Raw genomic sequence first — 24,657 nt, forward strand, 5'->3', positions numbered from 1 at the left:
CGGGCAGGGGCACATGTCATTTTTTTCCTTCACCATAGACCCTGAATTTGCTTAACTCTAGACGTGTCAATGGGCTGCTTAGCTTACACATGGTCTGGACGTGGCAAAGCTTATCCTGAAGATGGACTCAAGAAACGGTGGCTTCTAAGTTAAGAAGCTCAGAAATTGATAGTTCATTCTATAGCCTTATCCCTGAGGTAAAGAAGTGCATGCGATCTATGGAGGAGTACATGGTGGCATGGGTGAGATGCTTGGCTTAGGGATCCGCTCATTGGCTAGCGGAGGAGGGTTGTGCGAATAAGTTATATATAAAACTTGGGTTAGGTATCCGTCGGATCGTATTCATGATGTTATGAAATAAAAAACATATTTTATACGTTGGATCGTATTCATCTATAGCTGGATTTACCAAATCCGCCTCCCTAGACATCGGCGGATGCGCCCGGTCAGTGTCTGATTGTGTCCGTTTTGAGCCATTTTTTGTCTGTGCATGCAGTCATGTTCCACATTTTCTCCCTCACTTGCATGTTATTGGTGGAGATGAAGAGGAAGAAAGAAAAGAAAGAAAGATGGACCGTGACATATCCTCTCCATATATGGTGTCAATAGAGGGTTTGCGGACAACCCGGACGTATAGGACATTAGGGATGATATAAGGGGTGTGGTTGGGTCACCTTTTTTCCTTCTCTCTCATGTTTGGTCACTGACCAGGCGTGTCCAAGGACATTTGTGGAGGATTGAGAGTATGAAGTGTGTTACTTGATTGTCGTGTTAGCTGAGATGACATTGTTCTCGCTTATTTTAGCTAGCTCCATCATTAGCATCTTAACTTCTTTTCAAAAGCCCGTAGCAACACATGGCCATAGAATCCGTTATTAACATCATAATTTAGTTTCAAAAGCCCGTAGCAATGCACGGGCATTCTACTAGTTTGATATAAGGGGCCAGGTGGAAATAATAGAGAAGCAATCCTATTCCAATCAACATGGTGACCTAGTTTGGTTGCCTGGGACTTGTATATAGGTAGCTAATGTGAGGTAGCGCGTTCAAATCCCACGTTAACCATTATTTTTCTGTCGCGTATGAGCAGGCCGATCAGCGCGTTGCCGAAGGCCCAGGTGGGTGCGTGGGCTGATCCAGATGTTGAAGAGCAGACTACAGCAAGGAGAAAACAGAAAAGTTGCCACATGTATTGCAGGTTGATTATTAATTAGGAAAAGATTTGTGTGCACTACTCATTGTTTGTTTGTGATGATCGACGTGCATGTGTTTGCATGAATTCGAGTTTTCAAAAGTATGGGTTAAGGTTCCAAATGTGGACATTTGAGGGATGGATCGGCACTGTCCGCAGTAGCGTCCGCGGATGTATAAGGCCCTGGATTCGCCCAATTCAATTGTAGATGCTCTCACCGTCTTATTTTTATTTATGTTTAGCCGGAAACTTGGAAAGCAAAAGCCATGCCATCCAAAGAATGGGAAGAATGCGTGCAAGCACTGCAGAGGCCAACGAAACCGATTTCCGAACATGAAGGAAACAAAGAAAAGAGTTCTTAAGGTAAGGTAAACAGGGGCAAGCTTCATTGATAAAAAATAGAGGGAAGCTTCATAAAAGCAAACGGCGCGCGAAAATAAACGGCGACCACCGGTGCAAGCGATATACCAATAATATTGGGTCACAATTCAAACGATTTTCCTCGTCAGTTTGTCTAATTCACATCTAGATGTTTTTTTAAGGATGTCACATCTAAGCACCCACAAATATATAATGCAGCAACAAGAAAAAAACTAGGGGAAAAAAGAAGATCACAAACAAAGTGGATATCAGCTTAGATATGACATAATTATGTCACATCCAGATGTGTCCTAGACATATCCTTTCCTCGTCACGTCCATCTCGCTATATCTCTTGATGCCGAAACAAAGATTTATCCCACAGGTACAATCTTCTGAAGACGCCACATACGTATTATGCCCTGGTCCCGACTGTCAACAGTAAGCGTCAGAAACTATGGCATCTATAGCTGGACTTAACAAATTTGGCCCCCAAACATTCACGGAAGGCCCCGGTTAGTGTCCGGGTGTGTCCATTTTGAGTCCCTATTTATCCGCGCACATAACTATATCTTATATTTTTTTTATATGCCCGGTCACATGCATGTGATTTGTTAAGATGAACAAAGAGAAAGAAAAGAAAAAATAAAAAAATAAAAAATATGGGTGTGTCTAGTCGATTGATGACATCAGCATACGTATATGACATCAGCATCTGTACAAACCAAGCTTGCTTTGTTTATGAAATTGGTTGCGTGTTTTTTGCTGTGGCTTTGTACTTCTACCGGGCTTTTATCTCATCTTTTCCCCTGTGATCCGTTGCTTCGTTGCTTGATCTTTTCCTCTCCTTGTACTTGGGTTGTACGACTACAAATAAAAATATGTGTTTTGTATCCAGCTACAACCTTAACGAGTGAGGTAATTTTTTTAGTTCAAATAATAGCATTTTTTTGCCGGAAAAATTCTTGTATATGCAATATGATGCATGCTTGCAGTGTTTTTTATATGGGCATGTAACTTCTTGTCATTTTTCATTCATGCAAAATACAAATTGAAGAAAAAAAATAGTTTTGTGATTGCTATTGCTTGCGCGAGCTATGAAGTTGCTGCCTGCGGTTGTTAAAGTACATAAGGACAAAGGTCAACACACAGGTGTATACAGTATATACATCATTTTTGTTACACGAACAATTTTTTAAAAAGTGTGTGAGCATTTTCTTAAAATCACATGAGCATTTTATTAAGAACCGTGGACAATTTTCATTTTTATGGACAGTTTAAAAGAAATATGAATTATGTTTTCAAATACATAAACACTTTTTTTATGTATGGACATTTATTAAGAACTGCATGAACAATTTTAGAAAATTGTTCATAGCGTATTGAAAAAATGTTCACTGCATATTCGAAAAGTGCTCACTTATTATTTTTAGAAAAACTTGAACCTCTATTGTTAAAGTATTCATATACACAGAAGGAAATGTATTCCTACTAATGGGAAATGAAAATCATATTAAAGGGGGGGGAGCAAATTAACCAGATAAACAAGAGGAATTTAAAAAAAAATAGAAAAACAAAAATGAAAAAAGGAAACAAAGGATAAAAACAGAATAAGGGAAAGGTAAAGGAAAATGAAAAGAAAAATTGATGTTAAAAAATTAGAAAACAAATTCATAGTTGCAGCCTTGTTGTACCGCTCGCATTTGCGGGCTGATTGTGACACATGCAGTTAAAGGTTTAGTGCTATACATGCAACTGGCTGACATCCCTTCGCGTAAGTTGCAGTCGAGGGCGACACTTGCAGTTGCGTGCCTAGTGACAGATATGCAATTGCCGCCTCTACCCCTAATAAACACCACAGAGTTGCACTCGGGCGACACTTGCAGCTGCATGCCTAGCGGCAGACATGCATCTGCCGTCAACCATCGACAAAACACCACAGACCATAGAGTTGCAGTCGTGTTGGAGACATGCAGTTGCACTTAGGGATGACACTTGCAGTTACATGCCAAGTGGCAGACATACAACTGCCCCTCCTGACTGACAAACATCATAGAGTTGCAGTCGTGGGCGACACTTGTAGTTGCATGTCTAATGAAAAACATGCAACTGCCCTTCACCGACAAAACACCACAAGTTTGTAGTCGCATTGAAGACATGTAGTTGCACTCGGGGCCAAAACTTCCAATTGTGTACCTTTTAGGAAGACATGCCAACTGCCCCCCCCCCCCAACAAACACCACAGAGTTGTAGCCGTGGGACAAACTTGGAATTGGATGCCTAGTGAAAAACATGAAACTTCCCTCTTCCAACAAAACACCACTGAGTTGTAGTCGCATCGAAGACATGTAGTTGCACCCGAGAATGACACTTACATTTGCATGCCTACTGGTAGACATGCAACAACTCCTTCCCCTGAAAAACAACATAGAGCTACAGCCATGGCGATACTTGTAGTTGCATGCCTAGTGGTAGACATGCAACTGTCCCTCCCCCGACGAAACACCACAAAGTTGTAGTTGCCTTGAAGACATGCATTTGCACTTGGGGGCGACACTTGGAGTTGTGTGTCTAATGGCAGACATGCAACTGCCCCTAGCATCGAAAAGCACCATAGAGTCGAGGGCGACATTTGCAGTTGCATGCCTACTGTCAGACATGCAACTACCCTTTCCCCTCCCGTGCTCACTGACAAAAAAAGGCCAGCTGCAGTTGTTTGGGTAGACATGCAGTTGCATTCGAGGGCAACACTTGCAGTTGCATGCCTAGTGTCGGACATGCAACTACCTCACTCCGCCCACACACTTTCTCCAGCTGCCCTCTTGCAAAACAAGGGTCGGTTGCAATTGAGGGCGACACTTGGAGTTGCATGGCTAGCATCAGACATGCAACTGCCCCTCCCCCTCTCCTACCGCCCACCGATAAACAAAGGTCAGTTGCAGTCGGGTGCGTTGACATGCAGTTTCACTCAGGGCGACACTTGCAGTTGCATGCCTAGTGCAGACATGCAACTCCCCCCCTCTATTGCCACCCTCCAACGAAACAAATGACAATTCAAGTCGGATGGGTAGACATATAATTGCAATCGGGGGCGACACTTGCAATTGCGTGCCTACAGTCAGACATGCAACTCCGCCCCCTCCTGACGTCCTCCGACATAACAGAAAGATTAGTTGGAATCGGGTGGGTAGACATGCAGTTGCACTCAAGGACGACACTTGCAGTTGCATGCCTAGTCTGAGGCATGCAACTACCCCCTCTCCTGCCGCCCATCGCTAAAAGCAAAGTCAATTGCAGCCGCTTGTGTAGACATGCAGTTGTAGTTGAGGGCGACATTTTCAATTGCATGCTTAGTGACAAACATGAAACTACTCCTCCCCTCTCCCGCTATTCTCCGACAAAATAAAGGTCAGTTGCAGTCGAGGGCAACACTTGAAGTTGCATGCCTAGTGTCAGGCTTGCAACTTTACGGTGTACGCCCGTGAAAAAAAAGAAAAAACATAGCATATAAACACAATAAAAAATTGCTTTTGGCTAATACACAAAGAAAGAAAGTAAAAAATATAAAAAATATAGACATGATACAAATAAGCAAATAAAAAGAGTACATGTAGAAAAGGCAACCACATCTCAGAATAAAAAATTAAGACAACAACATGTGAGAATAAAAATTGTTCATGCGTGTCAAAATGTATGTTCCTAAAAGAAGAACACATCAGCGACTGAAACACAGGGCGATGGAATTGGGACAGCTAATCTCGTCGACTGAGACTTCCTAAAGTCTCAATCGACTGAGTTTTAGCGTTCCCCAAAAAATATAATCCGCAATTAGTCAAATCCTATATGACAGACGCAGGACCACTGGTCGGATATGTCTGGGCACTCCTCATACTCAACCCATATATTGGGGCAATATGAGAAGTATCAGATATCCCGGATGTTAAGGAAGGCTTTGAAAGGTTCGGTTGGGTTAACTTGTTTCTTCTCTTATCTGTCCGGTTAGTGGTCTTAAATTCGTCTGATCAATTTGAGGAGTCCGGCAGTAGATGCTCTAGAGAGAAAAGAGTCATGCGTACAGTGACTTTTTTTTTGACAAACAGACTGGCTTTTGGTGTTGGTAAATGAATGATGCACTTGAGACGCAAATGCCAGGGAGATGGTCGTATACTGCAACTGTGGTGCCTGAGACCGAGAGCGACGAGAGATCCGTGCAGGAGGGGGACAAGCGGGCATCTCGGATTGAGGGGGAAACGCCATGCAGATATAAGCGAGGGGCAGCAGGCTTCACATGTGGACGAGACGACGGACTCTCGCTCTCAGGCTTTCAGCTGCTGCTGCAGCATTCTCGCGAGAAACGAGGCATGTAGCTGCGTATGTGTGTCCCTCCTGCATGCTGGCTGCAAATTCTTGACGAAACTGCAGGTTGTCCATATGACCGGTTAGGGATGAACGGCTCTGCCAGTAGGCCAGGCCGGGTTGGAGGGGGAGGACCAGCAGACAGCCCCAGACTGGATGAGCTTGGATTAAAGTAACTCCAACGGGGCGACCCAAACGGACGCGCGCTTTGTCCGTTTTTTGTATGTTTGGGTCGGTCAGGCGGACGTGCACATTCGTATTTTAAAATGGATCAGCTTGACCGCCCAACGGGGAGGTCGACCCAAATATACCGGCGTGAAAAAAAAATAAGTTGCACGAAATAAACATAAATAAACATAATTAAACATAAAATGGCCGGTTAAACGATGGCCAAAGTCCACCTAAATCTAATAAACATTAAATAAAATATAAAAAAAAGTCTGCGTCCGCCTGCTGCCGCCCCGCACGCTGCCCTAGACGTCATCGGTCTTGCCCTTGCCCTTGCCCTCAACGCCGCCGTCGTCGGTGAGGTCGATGAAGACCGAAGCAGGGCCAGCCCACCCGAACGCCGCCTGGTACGCTGCTAGGGCAGCCTCCTCCGGCGTCTGCTGGGGCGGCGGCATTGCGGCAAGCCGCGCATGCTCCTCCTCCTTCTCCTCGAGCCGAAGCGCCTCGGCGTCGCGTTGGAGCATGGCCTCGTAGCGCATCTACTCCTCGCCGTCGGCCTGCTCCTGGCGGAGTCAGTGCTCCTTCCATCGCTCGAGGTGGGCCGCCTCCTCCTCTGGCGTGGCGGCGAAGTGGACGGGAGGCACGCTCACCAACTCGCGGTACTGACACGTCCACGAGTAGGCCTCCTCCGGCCAACTGGGTGGAGGCGGGGAGCGCTTACGCGACGGCTCCGGCTCCGGCTCCGGCTTGGGCTGGACGGGCGACGACGGTGGAGGCGGCGGCATGAAGAGCGGGGTGTGGACGGAGTCCCCCGCCGCCGACAGGGCAAGGGCTTGCTCCAGCCCATCCCAGTGCGCATCCTCGTCGATACGGCTAGCCTCCAGCGCGTGCTGCAGGGCCTCCTCGAGGGCGGATTGGTACTCCGCCTCCGCCTCCATGTCCTCCGGCTCTACCTCCGGGGCGGCGGTGGGACGGCGTCGACACCCAAGCGCCGTTGCTCCTCGTGTTCGAGGGCGAACTAAGCCTCCCAGTTGGGAGAGTTGACGGCGTACTCGGGCAGCCGACGCTGCTTCGGCATGAGCAGCGCGCAGCGCCGGCGCACCTCGTCGTCGTGCGTCCGCTGGGTCCGCGGAACTGCCGGCACCGGGATCCGGTTTGGATCCAAATGCCAATGGTGCGGCAGCGTCACATCGAGGTAGGGGAGGGGCTGCCTGTACTCCCAGTGCCACCGCGCTTGGTGCACCAGGATGTGCAGGCACCGGCGTTCAGGGCGGAAACGCGCCGACGATGGAGGGGGAGGGGGAGCACGGGATGACGAGGTGCCAGGGGTGCCCTTGCCCTTGCCCTTGCCATTGCTGCTGCTGAAGAGGTCCATGGCGCGCGCTAGGGTTTGCGATCGCCGGCGAGGAAGCAAAGGGAGTGGTGGGGGGCCAGATTTGAACGGGAGAAGTGGATGAGGCCGACCCCGCCGCACGCATGGTTAAAAAAGGACGCGCGCACTGGCTGACGCGTGGGCCCGCTGTCGGTGGTCGTCATAAATAAGACGACCGATGACGGTTGGGTGGCCGCCAGGTGGGGATGCGGCGGACGACAAGGAGACGCGCGGCGCGTCCGCTTCGCGTCTGCGCCGACACATTCCAGGCGTAATTTTGGGCTGGAAATGGGTCGGCGCGGACACCAGACGGACACGATTTAAGTTTGGGTCGGCGCATTGGACCGCCATTTTTGTCCGCGCTAATCCAAACAGACGCGGACGGACGAAATGGGTCGCTCCATTGGAGTTGCTCTTAGACTTTCATTTTTTGATCATTCTTGACAGATTATCAGGAGGTTCATATGGGCTCATTGCGCCACATGCATCATTCTGATTCCTGACCACTCCCGAGCCAAGCAGGTAGCTTGCCAGAAGCTACTCCTGAATCCTTGTCGCTCAAGTTTGGAGCTGGGACGGCACACATATTCAGCAGCTCGTCGGCGGATCAGTCGTCGTCGGATGAGCTTGGAATTAGGCTTTAGTTCTCGCCCCTGCCTCCTGCCTGCCTGCCTGCCTGCTGGGCGCTAGCGGTAAAACTATATACTGGCTGCATTCAGTGGTAAAAGGTTGAAAAACTCCTTCTGCATGCATGCACACAGTAGATAAAAGATGAAACACGTTCTGCAAAATGTATGGCACCAAACGGGCTGCTTTCGTCTATGTGGTGCATGAGGCAGAAAGTTCAGACGAGGTGGGTCGCGTGCTTGATCGAGTTACAGGCTACGATTTGGACTGCTTAGCTCCTATATATATTCTAGTGCATGGTACTGTTGCCGTGTAAAGTTGCTTTATGTAACTTTTAAAAGATTCGAGACACGATGAACAATATGTGGATCGTCTTCCACAGGAAAAGCGATCCATCAATCTCTATTGCTTCAACAATTCGATCACTTCTAATGCCCGTTGAAGATGGCAGAAGCCACTCTAGCTAGTAGAAAACGATGAACCTATACAGTAGGTGAATTCCTATGCAATTTATCAAAGAAGATAGTCCTTTCTTTTCGCCTATGAAATAATTAATCAACTCCTCTTCCAAAGTTAACACCTATGTAGTTGCAGCATCTCAAGAACTCAACGCGAACTCGCTGCAACACTGTCAGAGAACGGACACACAGAAAGACCAAGTTTCCGACTTCACACGATTCCGGTACACGTAAACTGTCACCTCTCTTCCGAATTCTAAGATGTTTTGAATATCTCAATATGGACTACATATAGACTAAAATGAATGAACAAATACATTAAAACGTGCTTATATACATATGATTAGGAAAAAATTAAAACATCTTATAATTCGGAACGGAGGAAGTACTTGCTAGAAACTTGAGCAATGGATTTATGTGCATAACAAAACATCCCTTTAAACCTGCCGCACAGCCTTCATCTGTATGACACGGAAGTTTTGCCTCATTTCAACAGATTTCACTCACCCAAGCGCCTTTGGTAAGAAGATCTGTAAGTTGTTCATCCATACCAACATGTTGATGCATTCTCTGATGAGGTTAAATTTTGTATCAATGTGTTTGCTTCTCTTGGAACGCAACTGGTGATCCCAATACAATCATCATTAGACTCAACGACAAAAAAAGGGTTGTTCCGCACCACTGAAACCTAGGCGACACGGGCATCCCCTTTTCGCCGCCGTTGGAGGACACCACTGGGCAAAGCCTATGTGGTGGCGGCGGCCTTCTTTTCTGTGTTAGCCCATGTTGTCTCCGACGGCTGGCGGTGGATCCCCAGTCTGAGGCGAATGCAACAACGGCGTCAGCTCCCGAGCATGTGGCGGCGGAGGGGATATTCTCGCATGTGCTAACTCGTGCGGTCTCCAGCGGCTGACGGTGGGTCCCTAATCAATGTCTAATGCAGCATTATGGTCGGTTCCCAGGTGGGTGACAACGGTGGCTCCCTGGCTCGCGGTGGTGTGCGCCTTTTGGCATTGTGGGACGATCACCTCCACTAAAGCTGGTGGTTATTGCTAGCAATCCTAGCAATGTTGGGCTCCCCAATGTAGGAGTTTGTAGTAGGAAACAAAAAAATTCCTCAGTGAGAAACCAATGCATCAGTCCGTGGAGGTATCAATATCTTGCAATCGTTGAATGCCCTGCATGTAACATCCCAAATTTTTAATTTAGAATGTTATACATAGGTCATCATATGCATATCATATTTTATTACATTTTGGTTGATCCTAGAAATTTTAAGCAACTCAAGGACCCACGGAGAGAGTTGGGGATTTTATTATTTTCATATTTGAGTTTTCTTAAATTTTGAAAAGAGGATCATTTGGTTTTAATCATTTCTCTCTCTGAGTATTTCCAATGTTAAAACAAAAGAGAGGAGATAAAATGACTTCTCCACAATAAAAGAAATAACGGAGGGAAAATGTTAAAATCAATTAAGATTTTATTTGGACTTTTATTGTTATTTTATTTGAATTAGGAAAAAAATGCATTTATAAAATTGCATTAGTGGCCCAAATAAATGTTCACTTTGTCCGCAATAATATTAGAGGACCGTGTAAATTTATTTTAGGATTTTTGGAATCCGTTTAGTATTTCTTTTGTTTGTTTTTCCGTGTCAAATTTATTTAAAAAGAAAACAACACACCGACATAATGGGCCGTGCCCGACCCGAACACTGCCCGGCTGGCCTTTATAAGGGCGAGGCCCGACCCCGCCAGCCCAAGCCGCCCTGCCGCCCGAAACCCTAGCCGCTGCCGCCTCCTCGTCTCGTCGCAGCCGCCGCCGACCGCCCGCCCGCCGGAGTCGTCGCCTCCGTTGACCGCTTGCCGCCGGAGTCGCCGCCGCCCCGATCCCGCCCCCGCCACTCGCCGGAGGTAGCCGCCACCGCCGCCGTCCCGGTTTTTCTCGGTAAACCGTTCGGTTTTTTAGAAACCTAGATCTGTTTTTTTAAATAGATCATTCGATTTTTTTCGGTTTAGTTATTTAGCGGACGTTTGTCCGTACGTTCGTTTTAACGAACGGTGTTCGTCAATTAGTCGCAGATAGCGAACGTTCGTTCGTTAGCATGTTCGTCTCGTTTTATTTTTCCAGGGTTTTCCGCGATTATTTTCGATCGCGATTTCTGCCCTGATCTTCGTTTTAGTTTATCTTTTTGCTCGTTTATCCAAACTAGATGAAACAAGCGCCTAGATCTTCGTCTCGAAGTCCTCTTTCCGTTTAACCAACTTGAACAAGATTTTGGTACTGTAAAATTTGACTTTAGTCTAGATTAGTAAATGAATCTTGTTTTTTTCGTAGTTTGTGTTTCGTTGCTCCGTTTGATTTGATTCAATTTGCAAATCGGAGTTCTTCAGTTGAACTTTCTTGTTGGATTTTCTTATTTGAGTTTTACCTGTGCTTCTAGTTGGGTGCTTATGTATGTTATTGTTTGTTTGCGTTAGAATACCCGGAGTGTGAAGCGTGCTACTACGAGTCTCTAGGTTTTGCGAATCATCAACAAGGCAAGTAACACTTTGATCACACCTCTTTATTACCTAGTTTTTGTGCATTAATCTCAATCCTCAAACATTGCATGGTTAGGATCTGAATAACATGTGGGTTTGAGAAGTACATGATGAGGTAGAACCTATTGCCTTTTTATTATCAAACCTTTGGGAGTTACTTCTACGTTATGCTCAGGATTGCTATGCTATGCTTATAGACATGGATTGGGTGAGTGTATCCATGACAGATGTGAGTATTGTTAATTAATGGTTAACTTAAGGTGGCTACTTAAACACACATCTGGATGGATTGGTTGAGGCACCCTGGAGTACCCAGTGGTTGTCAGGGCACCTGGAGAATCCAGTGTTGTCCTAGGATATCCCAGAGTACCCGTGTGATCATCCTATGGTTCGCCACCCAGGCTCAAAGGGATCATAAGATTATTCATGCTAGAAACTTCCGTGTGCAGCCACAAGCCATTATGGGATCTGGCATAGTTGAATAAGTTGTGTGAACTCTTTCAGTGGTAGACTAGTAGATGTAGGGGATGTAGGTGGTACTGTCTACCCAGAGTAAAGAGTTAATGCTTCTGAAAGACTGTGTCTCGGTCATCCGTTTCTCAAACATCATGAAGTGCGAGAAATTCAACGGAGGAGATCGAGTCTTGTGGGGAAAAGTGCGCAAATCTCTGCAGAGTGTACAAACTAATCATGGTTAGCCGTGTCCCCGGTTATGGACATCTTGAGTATATGGTTCTTGGATTATCATGTTGATCTCATCACTCTAAATTAATTTGATTGGGTTAATTGATGATGTTTAATTGGTATTGAGTTGGAGGAACCTTCTCAATGTTTAAAAACCACCATGATAGTTAAATAAAATTTATTCCTTTGTTGTAGGGAAAAATTGGCTGTATGCAAAAACTATAACCATAGAGTTTTCCACCAGCCATATATGCATGTAGTGATAGCATTTACCTGTTCATTACTCTATGTGTTACATTGCCAACATATTCCATGTGTTGACCCATTTCGGGCTGCAACATATCATGTTGCAGACTTTCCAGACGACGAGTAAGGTGCTATAGGTCGTTGTCGTTCACTCAGCTATGCCATTGGAATTGATGGACTCACTTTATCCCCCAAGCCTTTCGCTGTTATCTTATTTAGATGGCCTTAAGCCATATTATTGTAATAAGTTCTCTTTTGAGACATTCGATGTAATAAGTGTGTGGTTGAAACTCTGTTATAAATCCTCAAGTACTATGCATGTCAGCATTACCGATCCAGGGATGACACTGATGCACAAAGACTAGACTGTTTGAGGTCTGGTCGCTACAAGATAGTATCAGAACACACGCTGACTGTAGGACACGACCACTAAGCTAAAACCATAGGTCACTCTTCTCTACTCATTTCTGACTCCTCTCCCTTTTCTACTCTATAGGGTGGCGGAATCAAGGAACAAGTTTACACAACTGGATGAAGATACACCTTTTGGACGACACTTGAAGGAAGTTAGTAGGTACCTGAACATCGGAATACCAAGCTTCACCGGGACCTACATCGCCACTTTACCAGAAGAGGAGCGTTGGATGATTTGAGTTCAAATTCCAGGAAGGACGTTCATGACAGTCACTAAGCCCATAGAGTTTTCCTTTGATGCACCAACCTTGAGTCTAGAAAGAGCATGGCATCCCACATCGCTATGGACGCATTGGAGAAGTTTACCACAAGGATCTTAAGGATACTATTTACCAAATATGTGGACGCCGAGATGAGCAATGGGAGATGATCAACACCAGGAGGAACATTTCCATTGCAGCTTTCATCCAGGAGTTAAACCAGCACATTTGTCGCCAGGAGAACCAGATGTGCGCATGCATGATAGATCTGAAGAAGGCAATGACCAGGATTTCAGAGCTGGAGGAAGAACTCAAGTCTACATGCGATGGATATGAGGAGGAAATAACGATGCTAGTGGAGAAGAATGACGATCTGACGAGGAAGCTAGGAGTATTCATGGGAGACCTCGCGCCAGGAGGAGATGACGACGATTCCAAGGACATTCATTCAGAGGACTACATCATCATCGACGACATTGAGTCAGACCCCGACGATAGCGATGATGACTATGTCGATGAAGCTGGAGTAGATATCATGGAGTCTTCTACCTATTAAAACTTATAGACGACCACCATATCAGTAGTAGTATTCTCCCATGTATATAGTATAGTCCGAGCACTTTTGTACGATAGTTAGACCGATTATATGCCCTTGTTTGAATTGATTGAAGTGATATGATTGTGTTTGTCTCATGTGCATATGGATAGTGTTTTCCCCTTAGACCTCATTTCTATTCTGTTTTCTCACCTTTCCTAAACCCATCAGATGCCTCCGAGACGTGACAATGGATTTGCTTTCCCACCGAAGCTCACTCAGTTGATCCAGCAGCAGAATACCCTGATGCAGTTGTTAGTTCAGAATCAAAACCAAGGAAACAACAACAACAACAAAAAAACACCACCACCACTACATGTTGATCACTTAGCCCGTTTTCTAAGGCTGAATCCGCCGGTGTTCTCTAGTAGCACCGAGCCGATTGTTGCAGATGATTGGCTCCGCAAGATTGGAAGGGAGCTGACCACTGTAGGATGCACAGATGTGGAGAGAGTGCGTTTTGCTGCACATCAGCTTGATGGACCCGCATCATCATGGTGGGAGAATTTCATAGCCACTTTGATGAGGACATGACTACCTTGGATACGACCAAAAATATTGCATAAATTCATATTTGTCAGGTGATTTCTAATGCAAACTATTCAATAGTCTATTTATGTTATCCAGAACAAAAATACTTCACACACTTTTGTGTTTTGTCTAATTGCAGGTGTATGGGACATTTGTACAATCCACATATGAAGATAAGGGAAAAGGAGATGTTTAGGTTGTGTTCAAAAAGTCCTCTCACGTCACTTTTGGGCCAAGAGAAGATAGAGTCCAAGTCTCTCACGTTCTGGATTCAGATTCGGACTGCACAGACATACCTGACTCAAAACGCCAACAACTTTTTCATACGGACTCCGAATTGGGTGATTCTTTTTTTGTTGGAAACTAGATTTCGTGCTCTTTCCATCCCAATTGGATTCACCTTCAAATTCGTCCGGAGTGTTGAGTTACGGACGAAACAATCTGACGTTGCAGCAGAATCCGAGTCAAACTACAAGCCCAAAGGTGTTGCATCACCTCCACTTGGGCCCATGAGCCTTGTACGACCTAGGGTTAGTTTTAGGCTGCCTTGGGACGTCCTCCCACCTCCTTGGCCGCCACCCCTTGCTCCTATATAAGTAGATCCATCTAGTAGCTTTTTCCTTGGGATTTGTTTAGTTAAAAGTTAGCCATTGCAACTTCGTGTACTTCGTTTGTGTCCAACGACCAGACCAAGACCGCTTCCGGATCCCCACCTTTATCAATACTTCCTCTATATTCGCAATATTCAGATTGCTTTATCATATTCTTGCTTGTTCTTCGATTGCTTGCAGGAATAGACCTTCGTGGTCAGGTTGATTGTGCTTCGGCGTGGTCAATAACCTCTCGGAGTTGGTTTAGCGATTGCTAAGGCGCAACGTCGTGCACGTTTGTAGTCGGATCGTCAAAGTCGTCTCCACCAAATCGATAGTTATCATCTCATCGAAAGATCGGGACACCTCGCCTCTATCAAGTGGTATCAGTTTTCAGGTTGCTCGGTGAGAATTTCCAGTTTTCCTAGATTAGATTTATTTTCTTACCTATTGTCCAAGAAAAATCCACAAAAAAGAGTTAGATCTATTCATCCTTTGTCCAAGCCAGTCTGAGCCTTTGCAATTTTCTTTTCATTGCTTGCATAGTTGAATTATCGGTTGCATCGTCGTGTCGAGTTGCTGGTCTTAGTGTCTAGGTCGTTTAGAGTTTCGAGTTCTGTTCACATTAGTCACGTCGCCGCTGCATCATTATCCCTTCCGCTGTCCACCACCCATCCATCAATTTCCTCCACGTGCTACCCACCGTTCATTGTCATAATCATAGTTGAGATCGTTCCCATCTTCGCTTGATCCAATCTACATCTTATCTAGTTTGTTTTGGAAAGAGGGAGAGAGAAAAAAAGATAGAGAAAAAAACGAGAGAAAAAAAAGTAAAAAAAAGTCAGAGAAAAAAAGAAAGGAAAAGAAAAAAAAGTTGAGAAAAAAAAGAGGAGAAAAAAAACAAAATTCGGATCTATCTAGACTCAATCTCGTAGTTGAATTCGGATTGGAATCTGTTTTGTGCACTGTTCAGTAAAACAGGCATAACTTCCTCATATGAAGTCTGTTTTGGCTCCGCGAGTACTCAAATGAAAGCTAGCGACGAGCCGCATCTAAATAGTTGCAGAAGCTAGTTCAGTATTTGGCACCTCAACATCAGCTTCTAAATAGGTCTACTGCTATTGTGATCTTCACTTATATCTTGCTGTCCAGAGCTACTTCATATCCTTTATTGATGCTAGTTGTGCTACGACGTGACCTCATTAGTGTTCTAGGCTCGCGTCTCTAGTTTGGTCTAGCCTAGGACCAGCACAGTACCGTCGTTGAGCGTTTATTCAACATTGCATCTCTGAATTGATTATTGCTAATCTTTTGCTACCATATATAGCCAACCCAGCTCCACATATTTCTACACCGTGTATACGTACGTTCCCCTGGCAATCGTTTTACACAATCTTCGGAGTTATTTGACACCGCTGGTTGCCTGTCACCACCTGCCGCATGGTAAGAACTTGTAAGATATTGATATTTGCTTTACTGTGAGCACTTTACAACCACATCCTAGTAGTTCATAGGAACATTATTCTCGAATTTTGGTTCTTGTTTCTACTAATCATGACAGGTTCCAGAGATAGAAGTTCTTGGATGACGGACACATCTTCACCATCACGAGAGTTGGGACAACACACACAAGCATATGGTCAGGTTATCTCTTTACCATCATTTGAGGGTAGATTTAATCCTGCTATTTATCTAGCTTGGGAGCTTGAAGTAGAACAAGTTTTTAGTCACCATGATTTTTCTGAACTTGAGAGAGTACGAGCTACCATTAGAGCATTTACTGGTTTTGCTTCTGTTTGGTGGAGTGTACATTGTAAGAAAAACATTGATAACCAACCCACAACTTGGAAAGTTTTGAAAGCTGTAATGAGACAACAATTTTTTCCTCCTTACTATCGTCGTGAATTGCGTCGCAAATTGGAGCAATTAAAACAAGGCAGTAACACTGTTCATGCTTACTACCAAGAGTTCAAATCTTATATGCATCATTGTGACATAGAAGAATCTGAGGATGATACAATGAATAGATTTTTTGGTGGTTTGAACCATGATATTCAGGCAAGATTTCAGTATATTCCTCGTTGCATTACTGGTATGTATGTCCGTGCTTGTACCTTTGAGAGACAAATACAGGAGGATGCATTGGGTGACTACAACAACTACTATTCCAGTTCATGCTCACCACCGCCGGTTGGTTACTCCACTATTGCACCTACTAGAGCAGCCCCACCTCGGATTATGAGCGCGATATCATCTCAAGAGTATGGTACATTGTCAACGTCCGTACCTACATCAGCTACATCTCTGCGAGGTAACAGTAAAGGTCTTGATGATATAACTTCACATGAGAATGAAGCATGCCTAGTTAACTTGAATGCATCATGTGTTGAGTTACCTGTTGATGTGAGCACACCACCTATTTTAGAGACTCTTTTTACTGTCGTGAATGCGTCATGTGATCAAACAACTGAAATATCAACAATTTTGAGTGCACCCATTGAATTAACTGTTGATGCAAAAGAACCAATGTTTAATCATTTTGATATGACCTCTAATCTTGATGATGATTTTGTGTCCAATGACTTATTGCATGTTTGCTTATTTAAGCATGTTGTAGCATGTAAATTTGATGCAAGTAAGGTTTATTCATCGAAGTTAGGATGGTTTAATGATGAACATAGCCAATCTTTTGAAGTGAATAAGAGCTTCACTTATATGTGCAAACTGAGTTGCAATATTTTCATGCCTTCTACTTCTTGTGATAATTTTTTGGCTTTAGATTTTATGAACAATGAAAGTTACTCATGTATACATGTGACATATGTGCAAAAATCAAGGGAAGTTAAAATGGATGACATATACATATACAACATGTACACCTTGTCTCTTTTGTTAGCCACATTTCAGATTAAGCAATGCCGAGGACGGCTTTGTTTTCAAAAAGGGGAGGATGATGAGGACATGACTACCTTGGATACGACCAAAAATATTGCATAAATGCATATTTGTCAGGTGATTTCTAATGCAAACTATTCAATAGTCTATTTATGTTATCCAGAACAAAAATACTTCACACACTTTTGTGTTTTGTCTAATTGCAGGTGTATGGGACATTTGTACAATCCACATATGAAGATAAGGGAAAAGGAGATGTTTAGGTTGTGTTCAAAAAGTCCTCTCACGTCACTTTTGGGCCAAGAGAAGATAGAGTCCAAGTCTCTCACGTTCTGGATTCAGATTCGGACTGCACAGACATACCTGACTCAAAACGCCAACAACTTTTTCATACGGACTCCGAATTGGGTGATTCTTTTTTTGTTGGAAACTAGATTTCGTGCTCTTTCCATCCCAATTGGATTCACCTTCAAATTCGTCCGGAGCGTTGAGTTATGGACGAAACAATCCGACGTTGCAGCAGATTCCGAGTCAAACTACAAGCCCAAAGGTGTTGCATCACCTCCACTTGGGCCCATGAGCCTTGTACGACCTAGGGTTAGTTTTAGGCTGCCTTGGGACGTCCTCCCACCTCCTTGGCCGCCACCCCTTGCTCCTATACAAGTAGATCCATCTAGTAGCTTTTTCCTTGGGATTTGTTTAGTTAAAAGTTAGCCATTGCAACTTCGTGTACTTCGTTTGTGTCCAACGACCAGACCAAGACCGCTTCCGGATCCCCACCTTTATCAATACTTCCTCTATATTCGCAATATTCAGATTGCTTTATCATATTCTTGCTTGTTCTTCGATTGCTTGCAGGAATAGACCTTCGTGGTCAGGTTGATTGTGCTTCAGCGTGGTCAATAACCTCTCGGAGTTGGTTTAGCGATTGCTAAGACGCAACGTCGTGCATGTTTGTAGTCAGATCGTCAAAGTCATCTTCACCAAATCGATAGTTATCATCTCATCGAAAGATCGGGACACCCCGCCTCTATCACACTTACCCCATTGACACGGTTACATGGGACCAGTTTCAGAAGGCTTTCCGCACTGCCCATGTTTCAGCAGGAGCTATGAACATGAAGAAGTGTGAGTTTCGCAACTTGCGCCAAGGAGGACACACAGTGGGCCAGTATGTGGATGAGTTTAGTAAGTTAGCACGTTATGACACTGATGACGTAGCTACAGATGCTGCTAAGCAGGAGAAGTTTCTGGAAGGACTGAATGATGAGCTGAGCATGTAGTTGATGGTGGCAATCTTCAACAACTACCATGAGTTGGTAGACAGAGCTCTTATGATTGAAGGGAAGCAGCAGCAGATAGACAGCCGCAAGAGAAAGTACAGACAAGGGAAGTACAATTCAGGAGCTCAGCAGAAACCCCGTTTTACCCCGAACTCGGGAGGACACATTCACCATAACCATGGAGGCCATAATTCCAATGGAGGAAGTTCGCATAACCACAGTGGCCCCAAGAATGGGAATGGGAATGGAGGAAGCAACGTCCAGAACCATTCCAACCCAGCAACGCCCGCCAAGAAGGATCTAAGTCACATTACTTGTTTCAAGTACGGGAAGAATGGACACTACGCCACCGAGTGTTCTGAAGCAAAGAATGGAAATGGCAATGGAATCTCTGGGAAGAAGCCCAACCCTTTCAACAGGGGACAAGTGAACCACGTTAGCATGGAGGAGGTTGAAGCGCAACCAGATGCAGTTATAGGTAAGTTTTTGGTTAAGTCATTTACTGCATTCATACATATCAAGGGGATTTGTGGACAAGTATCACCTGCCAACCCAAGCCCTTAGGTAACCCATATTAGTAACCTTGCCAGGAGCAGAGTATATGGCCATCCTATGGTGTGATCGGTTACCATTAAGGATTGTTAACTACGTGTTCCCCTCAGACCTAATACTATTGGAGTCGCAAGGACTAGATGTAATATTAGGCATGGATTGGTTATCAAAGTATGGAGGGAACATTGACTGCGCTAGTAAGTCGATTATGCTCACCACCCCAGAAGGAAGAAGGATTAAATATGTATCCCGACATGTGCCAAAGAGGACTCAAGTGAATTCCTTATTAGGAGTTGTACATGAGGAAGTACCAGTGGTGAAGGATTACCCCGATGTATTTCTAGAGGAGTTGCCAGGCATTCCACCTGATAGAGACATTGAGTTTTTGATTGAGCTTTTGTCAGGCACATGGCCAATATCAAAGAGACCGTATCGGATGCCCGCACAGGATTTGGAGGAAATTAAGAAGCAGATTAAGGAGTTACTGGATAAAGGTTACATCCGACCAAGTTCGTCACCTTGGGGATCCCCGATACTTCTAGTGGATAAGAAGGATGGATCATTGAGGATGGTTGTTGATTATCGTGTGTTGAATGAAGTGACAATCAAGAACAAGTACCCACTGCCGATGATCAATGATTTTTTTGACTAGTTGCAAGGAGCTAAAGTGTTTTCCAAGATCGATCTGCGATCAGGATATCATCAGCTGAAGATTTGAGAGCAGGATATACCTAAGACAACTTTTACCACAAGGTACGGGCTATATGAGTATACCGTTATGTCATTTGGTCTGACTAACGCGCCTGCCTATTTCATGAACATGATGAACAAGGTGTTTATGGAGTTTTTGGATAAGTTCATCGTGGTGTTCATTGATGATATATTGGTCTACTCGAAGAATGAAGAGGAGCATAAGGAGCATTTGCGTTTGGTTCTTGAAAAGCTCAGGGAACACTAGTTATATGCCAAGTTCAACAAGTGTGAGTTTTGGTTGAAGGAAGTTGGATTCCTCGGACATGTTATATCCGGAGAAGGAATAGCAGTAGACTCCACCAAGGTTGTTTATGTGACTAAATGGGTAGCACCCACATCAGTTGGAGAGATCAGGAGTTTTCTTGGACTCGCAGGATATTATCGGAGGTTCATTGAGAATTTCTCCAGGATTGCAAAGCCCATGATAGAGTTGTTGAAGAAGGACACCAAGTTCAAATGGACTGAGGAGTTTGAAGCCAGTTTTCAGGAGTTGAAGAAACGTTTGGTTACAGCCCCAGTGCTGATTCTTCCAGATCAACATAAGGATTATCAAGTGTATTGTGACGCTTCTCGTCGAGGACTTGGAGCAGTGCTTATGCAGGAGGGAAGAGTTGTTTCATATGCCTCACGATAGATTAAACCTCATGAGCAAAATTATGCTACACACGATTTGGAGTTAGTAGCCATAGTGCATGCATTGAAGACTTGGAGACATTTTCTCATCGAAAACCATTGTGAGGTATACACGGATCACAAGAGTTTGAAGTATATCTTCATGCAGAAGGAGTTGAACCTCAGGCAGAGGAGATGGTTGGAGCTCATTAAGGATTATGATATGAAGTTGCACTATCATCCCGGAATGGCTAATGTAGTAGTCGATGCATTGAGTCGCAAGAGTTGTGTCAATACGCTCATGACCGGAGGATTACCCAAGGAATTAGCAGAGGATCTTCGCGAGCTATGTTTGGAAATAGTTCCGAGAGGTTATGTAGCAGCATTGGAAATCTAGTCTACTTTGATGGATAAGATCAGAGAAGCACAGAAGACCGACAAGGAGATTGCCGAGATAAAGGAAAGGCTAAAGGATTTCATGAGGATGAGCACAATACCTTATGGTTTGAGGATCGCGTTTATGTGCCTAATGACCCCGAGATCAGGAAGTTGATTCTGCAGGAGGCCCACGATTCGCCATATTCGATTCACACAGGAAACACCAAGATGTATCTAGATTTGAAGGAAAGTTTCTGGTGGACCAGAATGAAGAAGGATATTGCTGAGTATGTAGCTGTATGTGATGTATGTCAGAGAGTTAAGGCAGAGTATCCGAAGCCAGCAAGATTGCTACAGCCATTGCCAATACCCGAATGGAAGTGGGACAAGCTTGGCATGGATTTTATCATGGGATTGCCCAGGACCCGTTCGGGCTATGACTCTATATGGGTTGTAGTCGATTGATTGACGAAAGTAGCTCATTTCATCCCAGTGAAGACCACTTATACAAGTGCAAAGTTGGCAAAGATATACATGACCAGGATCGTATGTCTGCATGGAGTTTCAAGGACCATAGTATCAGATAGAGGAACCCAGTTTACCTCAAAGTTCTGGAATCAGTTGCAGGAGACTTTGTGTACTAGGCTAGAGTTTAGTATAAGCTTTCATTCGCACACAGGTGGACAGACCGAGAGAGTCAATCAGATTCTGGAGGACATGTTGAGAGCTTGTGCGCTAGATTATGGACCTAGTTGGGATGACAATTTGCCGTATGCAGAGTTCTCTTACAACAACAGTTATCAAGGCAGTTTGAAGATGGCCCCTTTCGAAGCCTTGTACGGAAGGAGGTGGAGGACACCGTTATTGTGGGACGAAATTCAAGATCGTCAGTTGTTTGGACCAGATTTGATTAAGGAGTCTGCAGAGAAGGTTAAACTGATTCGCGACAGACTCAAGGTAGCCCAATCCAGGCAGAAGAGTTATGCAGATTCTAAACACAACGAGACAGTTTACGAAGTTGGAGACAGAGTATACCTTCGTGTGTCACCACTTCGAGGAGTTAAGCATTTTGGAGTTAAGGGAGAGTTTGCACCATGTTTTGTGGGACCATACAAAGTTTTGGAACGTATGGCAGAAGTTGCTTACAAGCTGGAATTTCCAGAAGGATTGTCAGGAGTTCACGATGTGTTCCACGTTTCCCAGTTAAAGAAATGCCACGTGGAGATGGCCAATATTCTCCTGAGAGATACAGTGCCACTGGAAGCGATTCAACTCCATATCTATAATTTCCGTTTCGCGGAGAAAAAAATCAGAGAGAAAGTTTCATCGTGTTTTACGATACGGAGCCGCAGCCAAGCCCTAATCTATCTCGGGAGGGCTGATCTGGAGTCCGTTCGGGGCTCCGGAGAGGGGGATTCATCGTCGTCGTCATCATCAACCATCCTCCATCACCAATTTCATGATGCTCACCGCCATGCGTGAGTAATTCCATTGTAGGCTTGCTGGACGGTGATGGGTTGGATGAGATTTACCATGTAATCAAGTTAGTTTTGTTAGGGTTTGATCCCTAGTATCCACTATGTTCTGAGATTGATGTTGCTATGACTTTGCTATGCTTAATGCTTGTCACTAGGGCCTGAGTGCCATGATTTCAGATCTGAACCTATTATGTTTTCATGAATATATATGTGAGTTCTTGATCCTATCTTGCAAGTCTATAGTCACCTATTATGTGTTATGATCCGACAACCCCGAAGTGACAATAATCGGGATACTTCTCAGCGATGACCGTAGTTTGAGGAGTTCATGTATTCACTATGTGTTAATCCTTTGGTCCGGTTCTCTATTAAAAGGAGGCCTTAATATCCCTTAGTTTCCACTAGGACCCCGCTGCCACGGGAGGGTAGGAAAAAAGATGTCATGCAAGTTCTTTTCCATAAGCACGTATGACTATATTCGAAATGCATGCCTACATTACATTGATGAACTGGAGCTAGTTCTGTGTCACCCTATGTTATAGCTATTAATGAGGAATCGTATCCGACATAATTATCCATCACTGATCCAATGCCTACGAGCTTTTCACATATTGTGTTTCACTTTTTTACTTCTCTGTTGCTACTATTACAACTATTACAAAACTACTCTCTTTACTTTTGCCACTGTTACCATTACTATCATACTGCTTTGATACTAAATACTTTGATGCAGATACTAAGTTATCCAGGTGTGGTTGAATTGACAACTCAATTGCTAATACTTAAGAATATTCTTTGGCTCCCCTTGTGTCTAATCAATAAATTTGGGTTGAATAGTCTACCCTCGAAAGCTGTTGCGATCCCCTATACTTGTGGGTTATCACACCCCCACGCCGCCGCAAGATTCCGGCGATCCCCGCCATTCCCCACCACCAGCTCTCCTCCCCGAGGTCACCTCTCCCCGCTCACCATCTCCACCGTCCTGTTTCTCTCCTCGCCCAGGAGAGTTACGCGATGGAGTTGTCATCTGCTTTCAAGGAGCGCGTCCGGACATCCTCGAGCGCCACGCCGTGGACCTCGCCTCCTGCGCCCTCGCCGCCCGCGCCGACATTGACGCCACCCACGCGCGTTGCCTCGCCGTCGCCCGTGACATCAGCTCAACCAACGGCGAGATCGAGGACACGCAGCGGAAGGCGGAGGAGTGGGACCGCTTCTAGGAGTCCAAGAGGAAGGAGATGGAGGAGTTCCGGGCGATGTCGCAGCAGTTCGAGGCAGGAGCTCGTCAGGAAGTGGAGAGGCTCAAGGCCTTTGTGTCTCAACTGCAGGCAGCTCTGCAAGAGATGCAGAGCAGCGGGTTGCACTCGGACGACGCCGGGATCGGGGCTGCGGAAGCCAGGAAGGCCGACCTCATGGCTGAGAAGGCCAAGCTGGACGAGACCCTGGCTGTAGCCCGCCAGTTCAGAGCACTGTTTCGACAGTAGCTCCAGAAAGCCTTCGCGTCACAGGTTAGGGATCAAAAGGCATCACAAAACTGACTAGTTATGTGGTACAAGCAAAACGACATTTATTAGCTAGTTCATCAATCACTTCAAATTAAGGATGCAATGCAAGTGTGGTGGGCTAGTGGACAGTAACATAGTAGTACAAATGTGGTGTTACTTTTAGGCAAATGTTGAGCAAATTTTGAACTAATGGATGAGTTTCGTGGGACGAAGTAGGCTGCCACTTGCACTCCTACTGATGAAACGAACTTCAAATGTCTCTACATGCAAGTACATGCTTTTTATTTCAGTCTTGTTTAGAGAAGGCCCCAGTGGCGTCGAGCTGATGTTGCTGTGGGCACATCAATGTCGGCATGGTCGGGATGGTCGCAGCCCTTCAAGATTCTCAACGACGTCATCTTGGCGCTGATGGCGGAGTTGACGGTGAGCATCGGCGGGTGCAGGTTCAGATCATCATCCATGAGTTGGTAGTTATTGGTCATATTTAGTTACATTTTGGTCAGTCCGGTTGTGGCTATGGAGCACTTCTTTTGGTCATGTGCTAGATCTGTCATGTAGGAGTATTTGGCAATGGATATTTGCTCATACAGAATTTTGATAATCAACTAGGAATTACAATTAGAATCAAAGTAATGCTACTTGTACTCCTTTCATGAAAAAGGGCTACTGATGTCTACTACACAACCTTCTTCTTGTAGACGTTGTTGGGCCTGCAAGTGCACAGGTTTGTAGGACAGTAGCAAATTTCCCTCAAGTGGATGACCTAAGGTTTATCAATTCGTAGGAGGCGTAGGATGAAGATGGTCTCT

General features: G+C 44.9%; 1 pseudogene; it reads left to right on the forward strand.

The window, feature by feature from the left end:
* Window positions 1-7,625: 7,625 nt before the first annotated feature.
* LOC123039239 (uncharacterized) lies at window positions 7,626-23,881 on the forward strand (annotated as a pseudogene).
* The last annotated feature ends 776 nt before the right edge of the window (window positions 23,882-24,657 follow it).

Source organism: Triticum aestivum, chromosome 2B (assembly GCF_018294505.1).
Source record: "Triticum aestivum cultivar Chinese Spring chromosome 2B, IWGSC CS RefSeq v2.1, whole genome shotgun sequence".
Classification (NCBI taxonomy): domain Eukaryota; kingdom Viridiplantae; phylum Streptophyta; class Magnoliopsida; order Poales; family Poaceae; genus Triticum; species Triticum aestivum.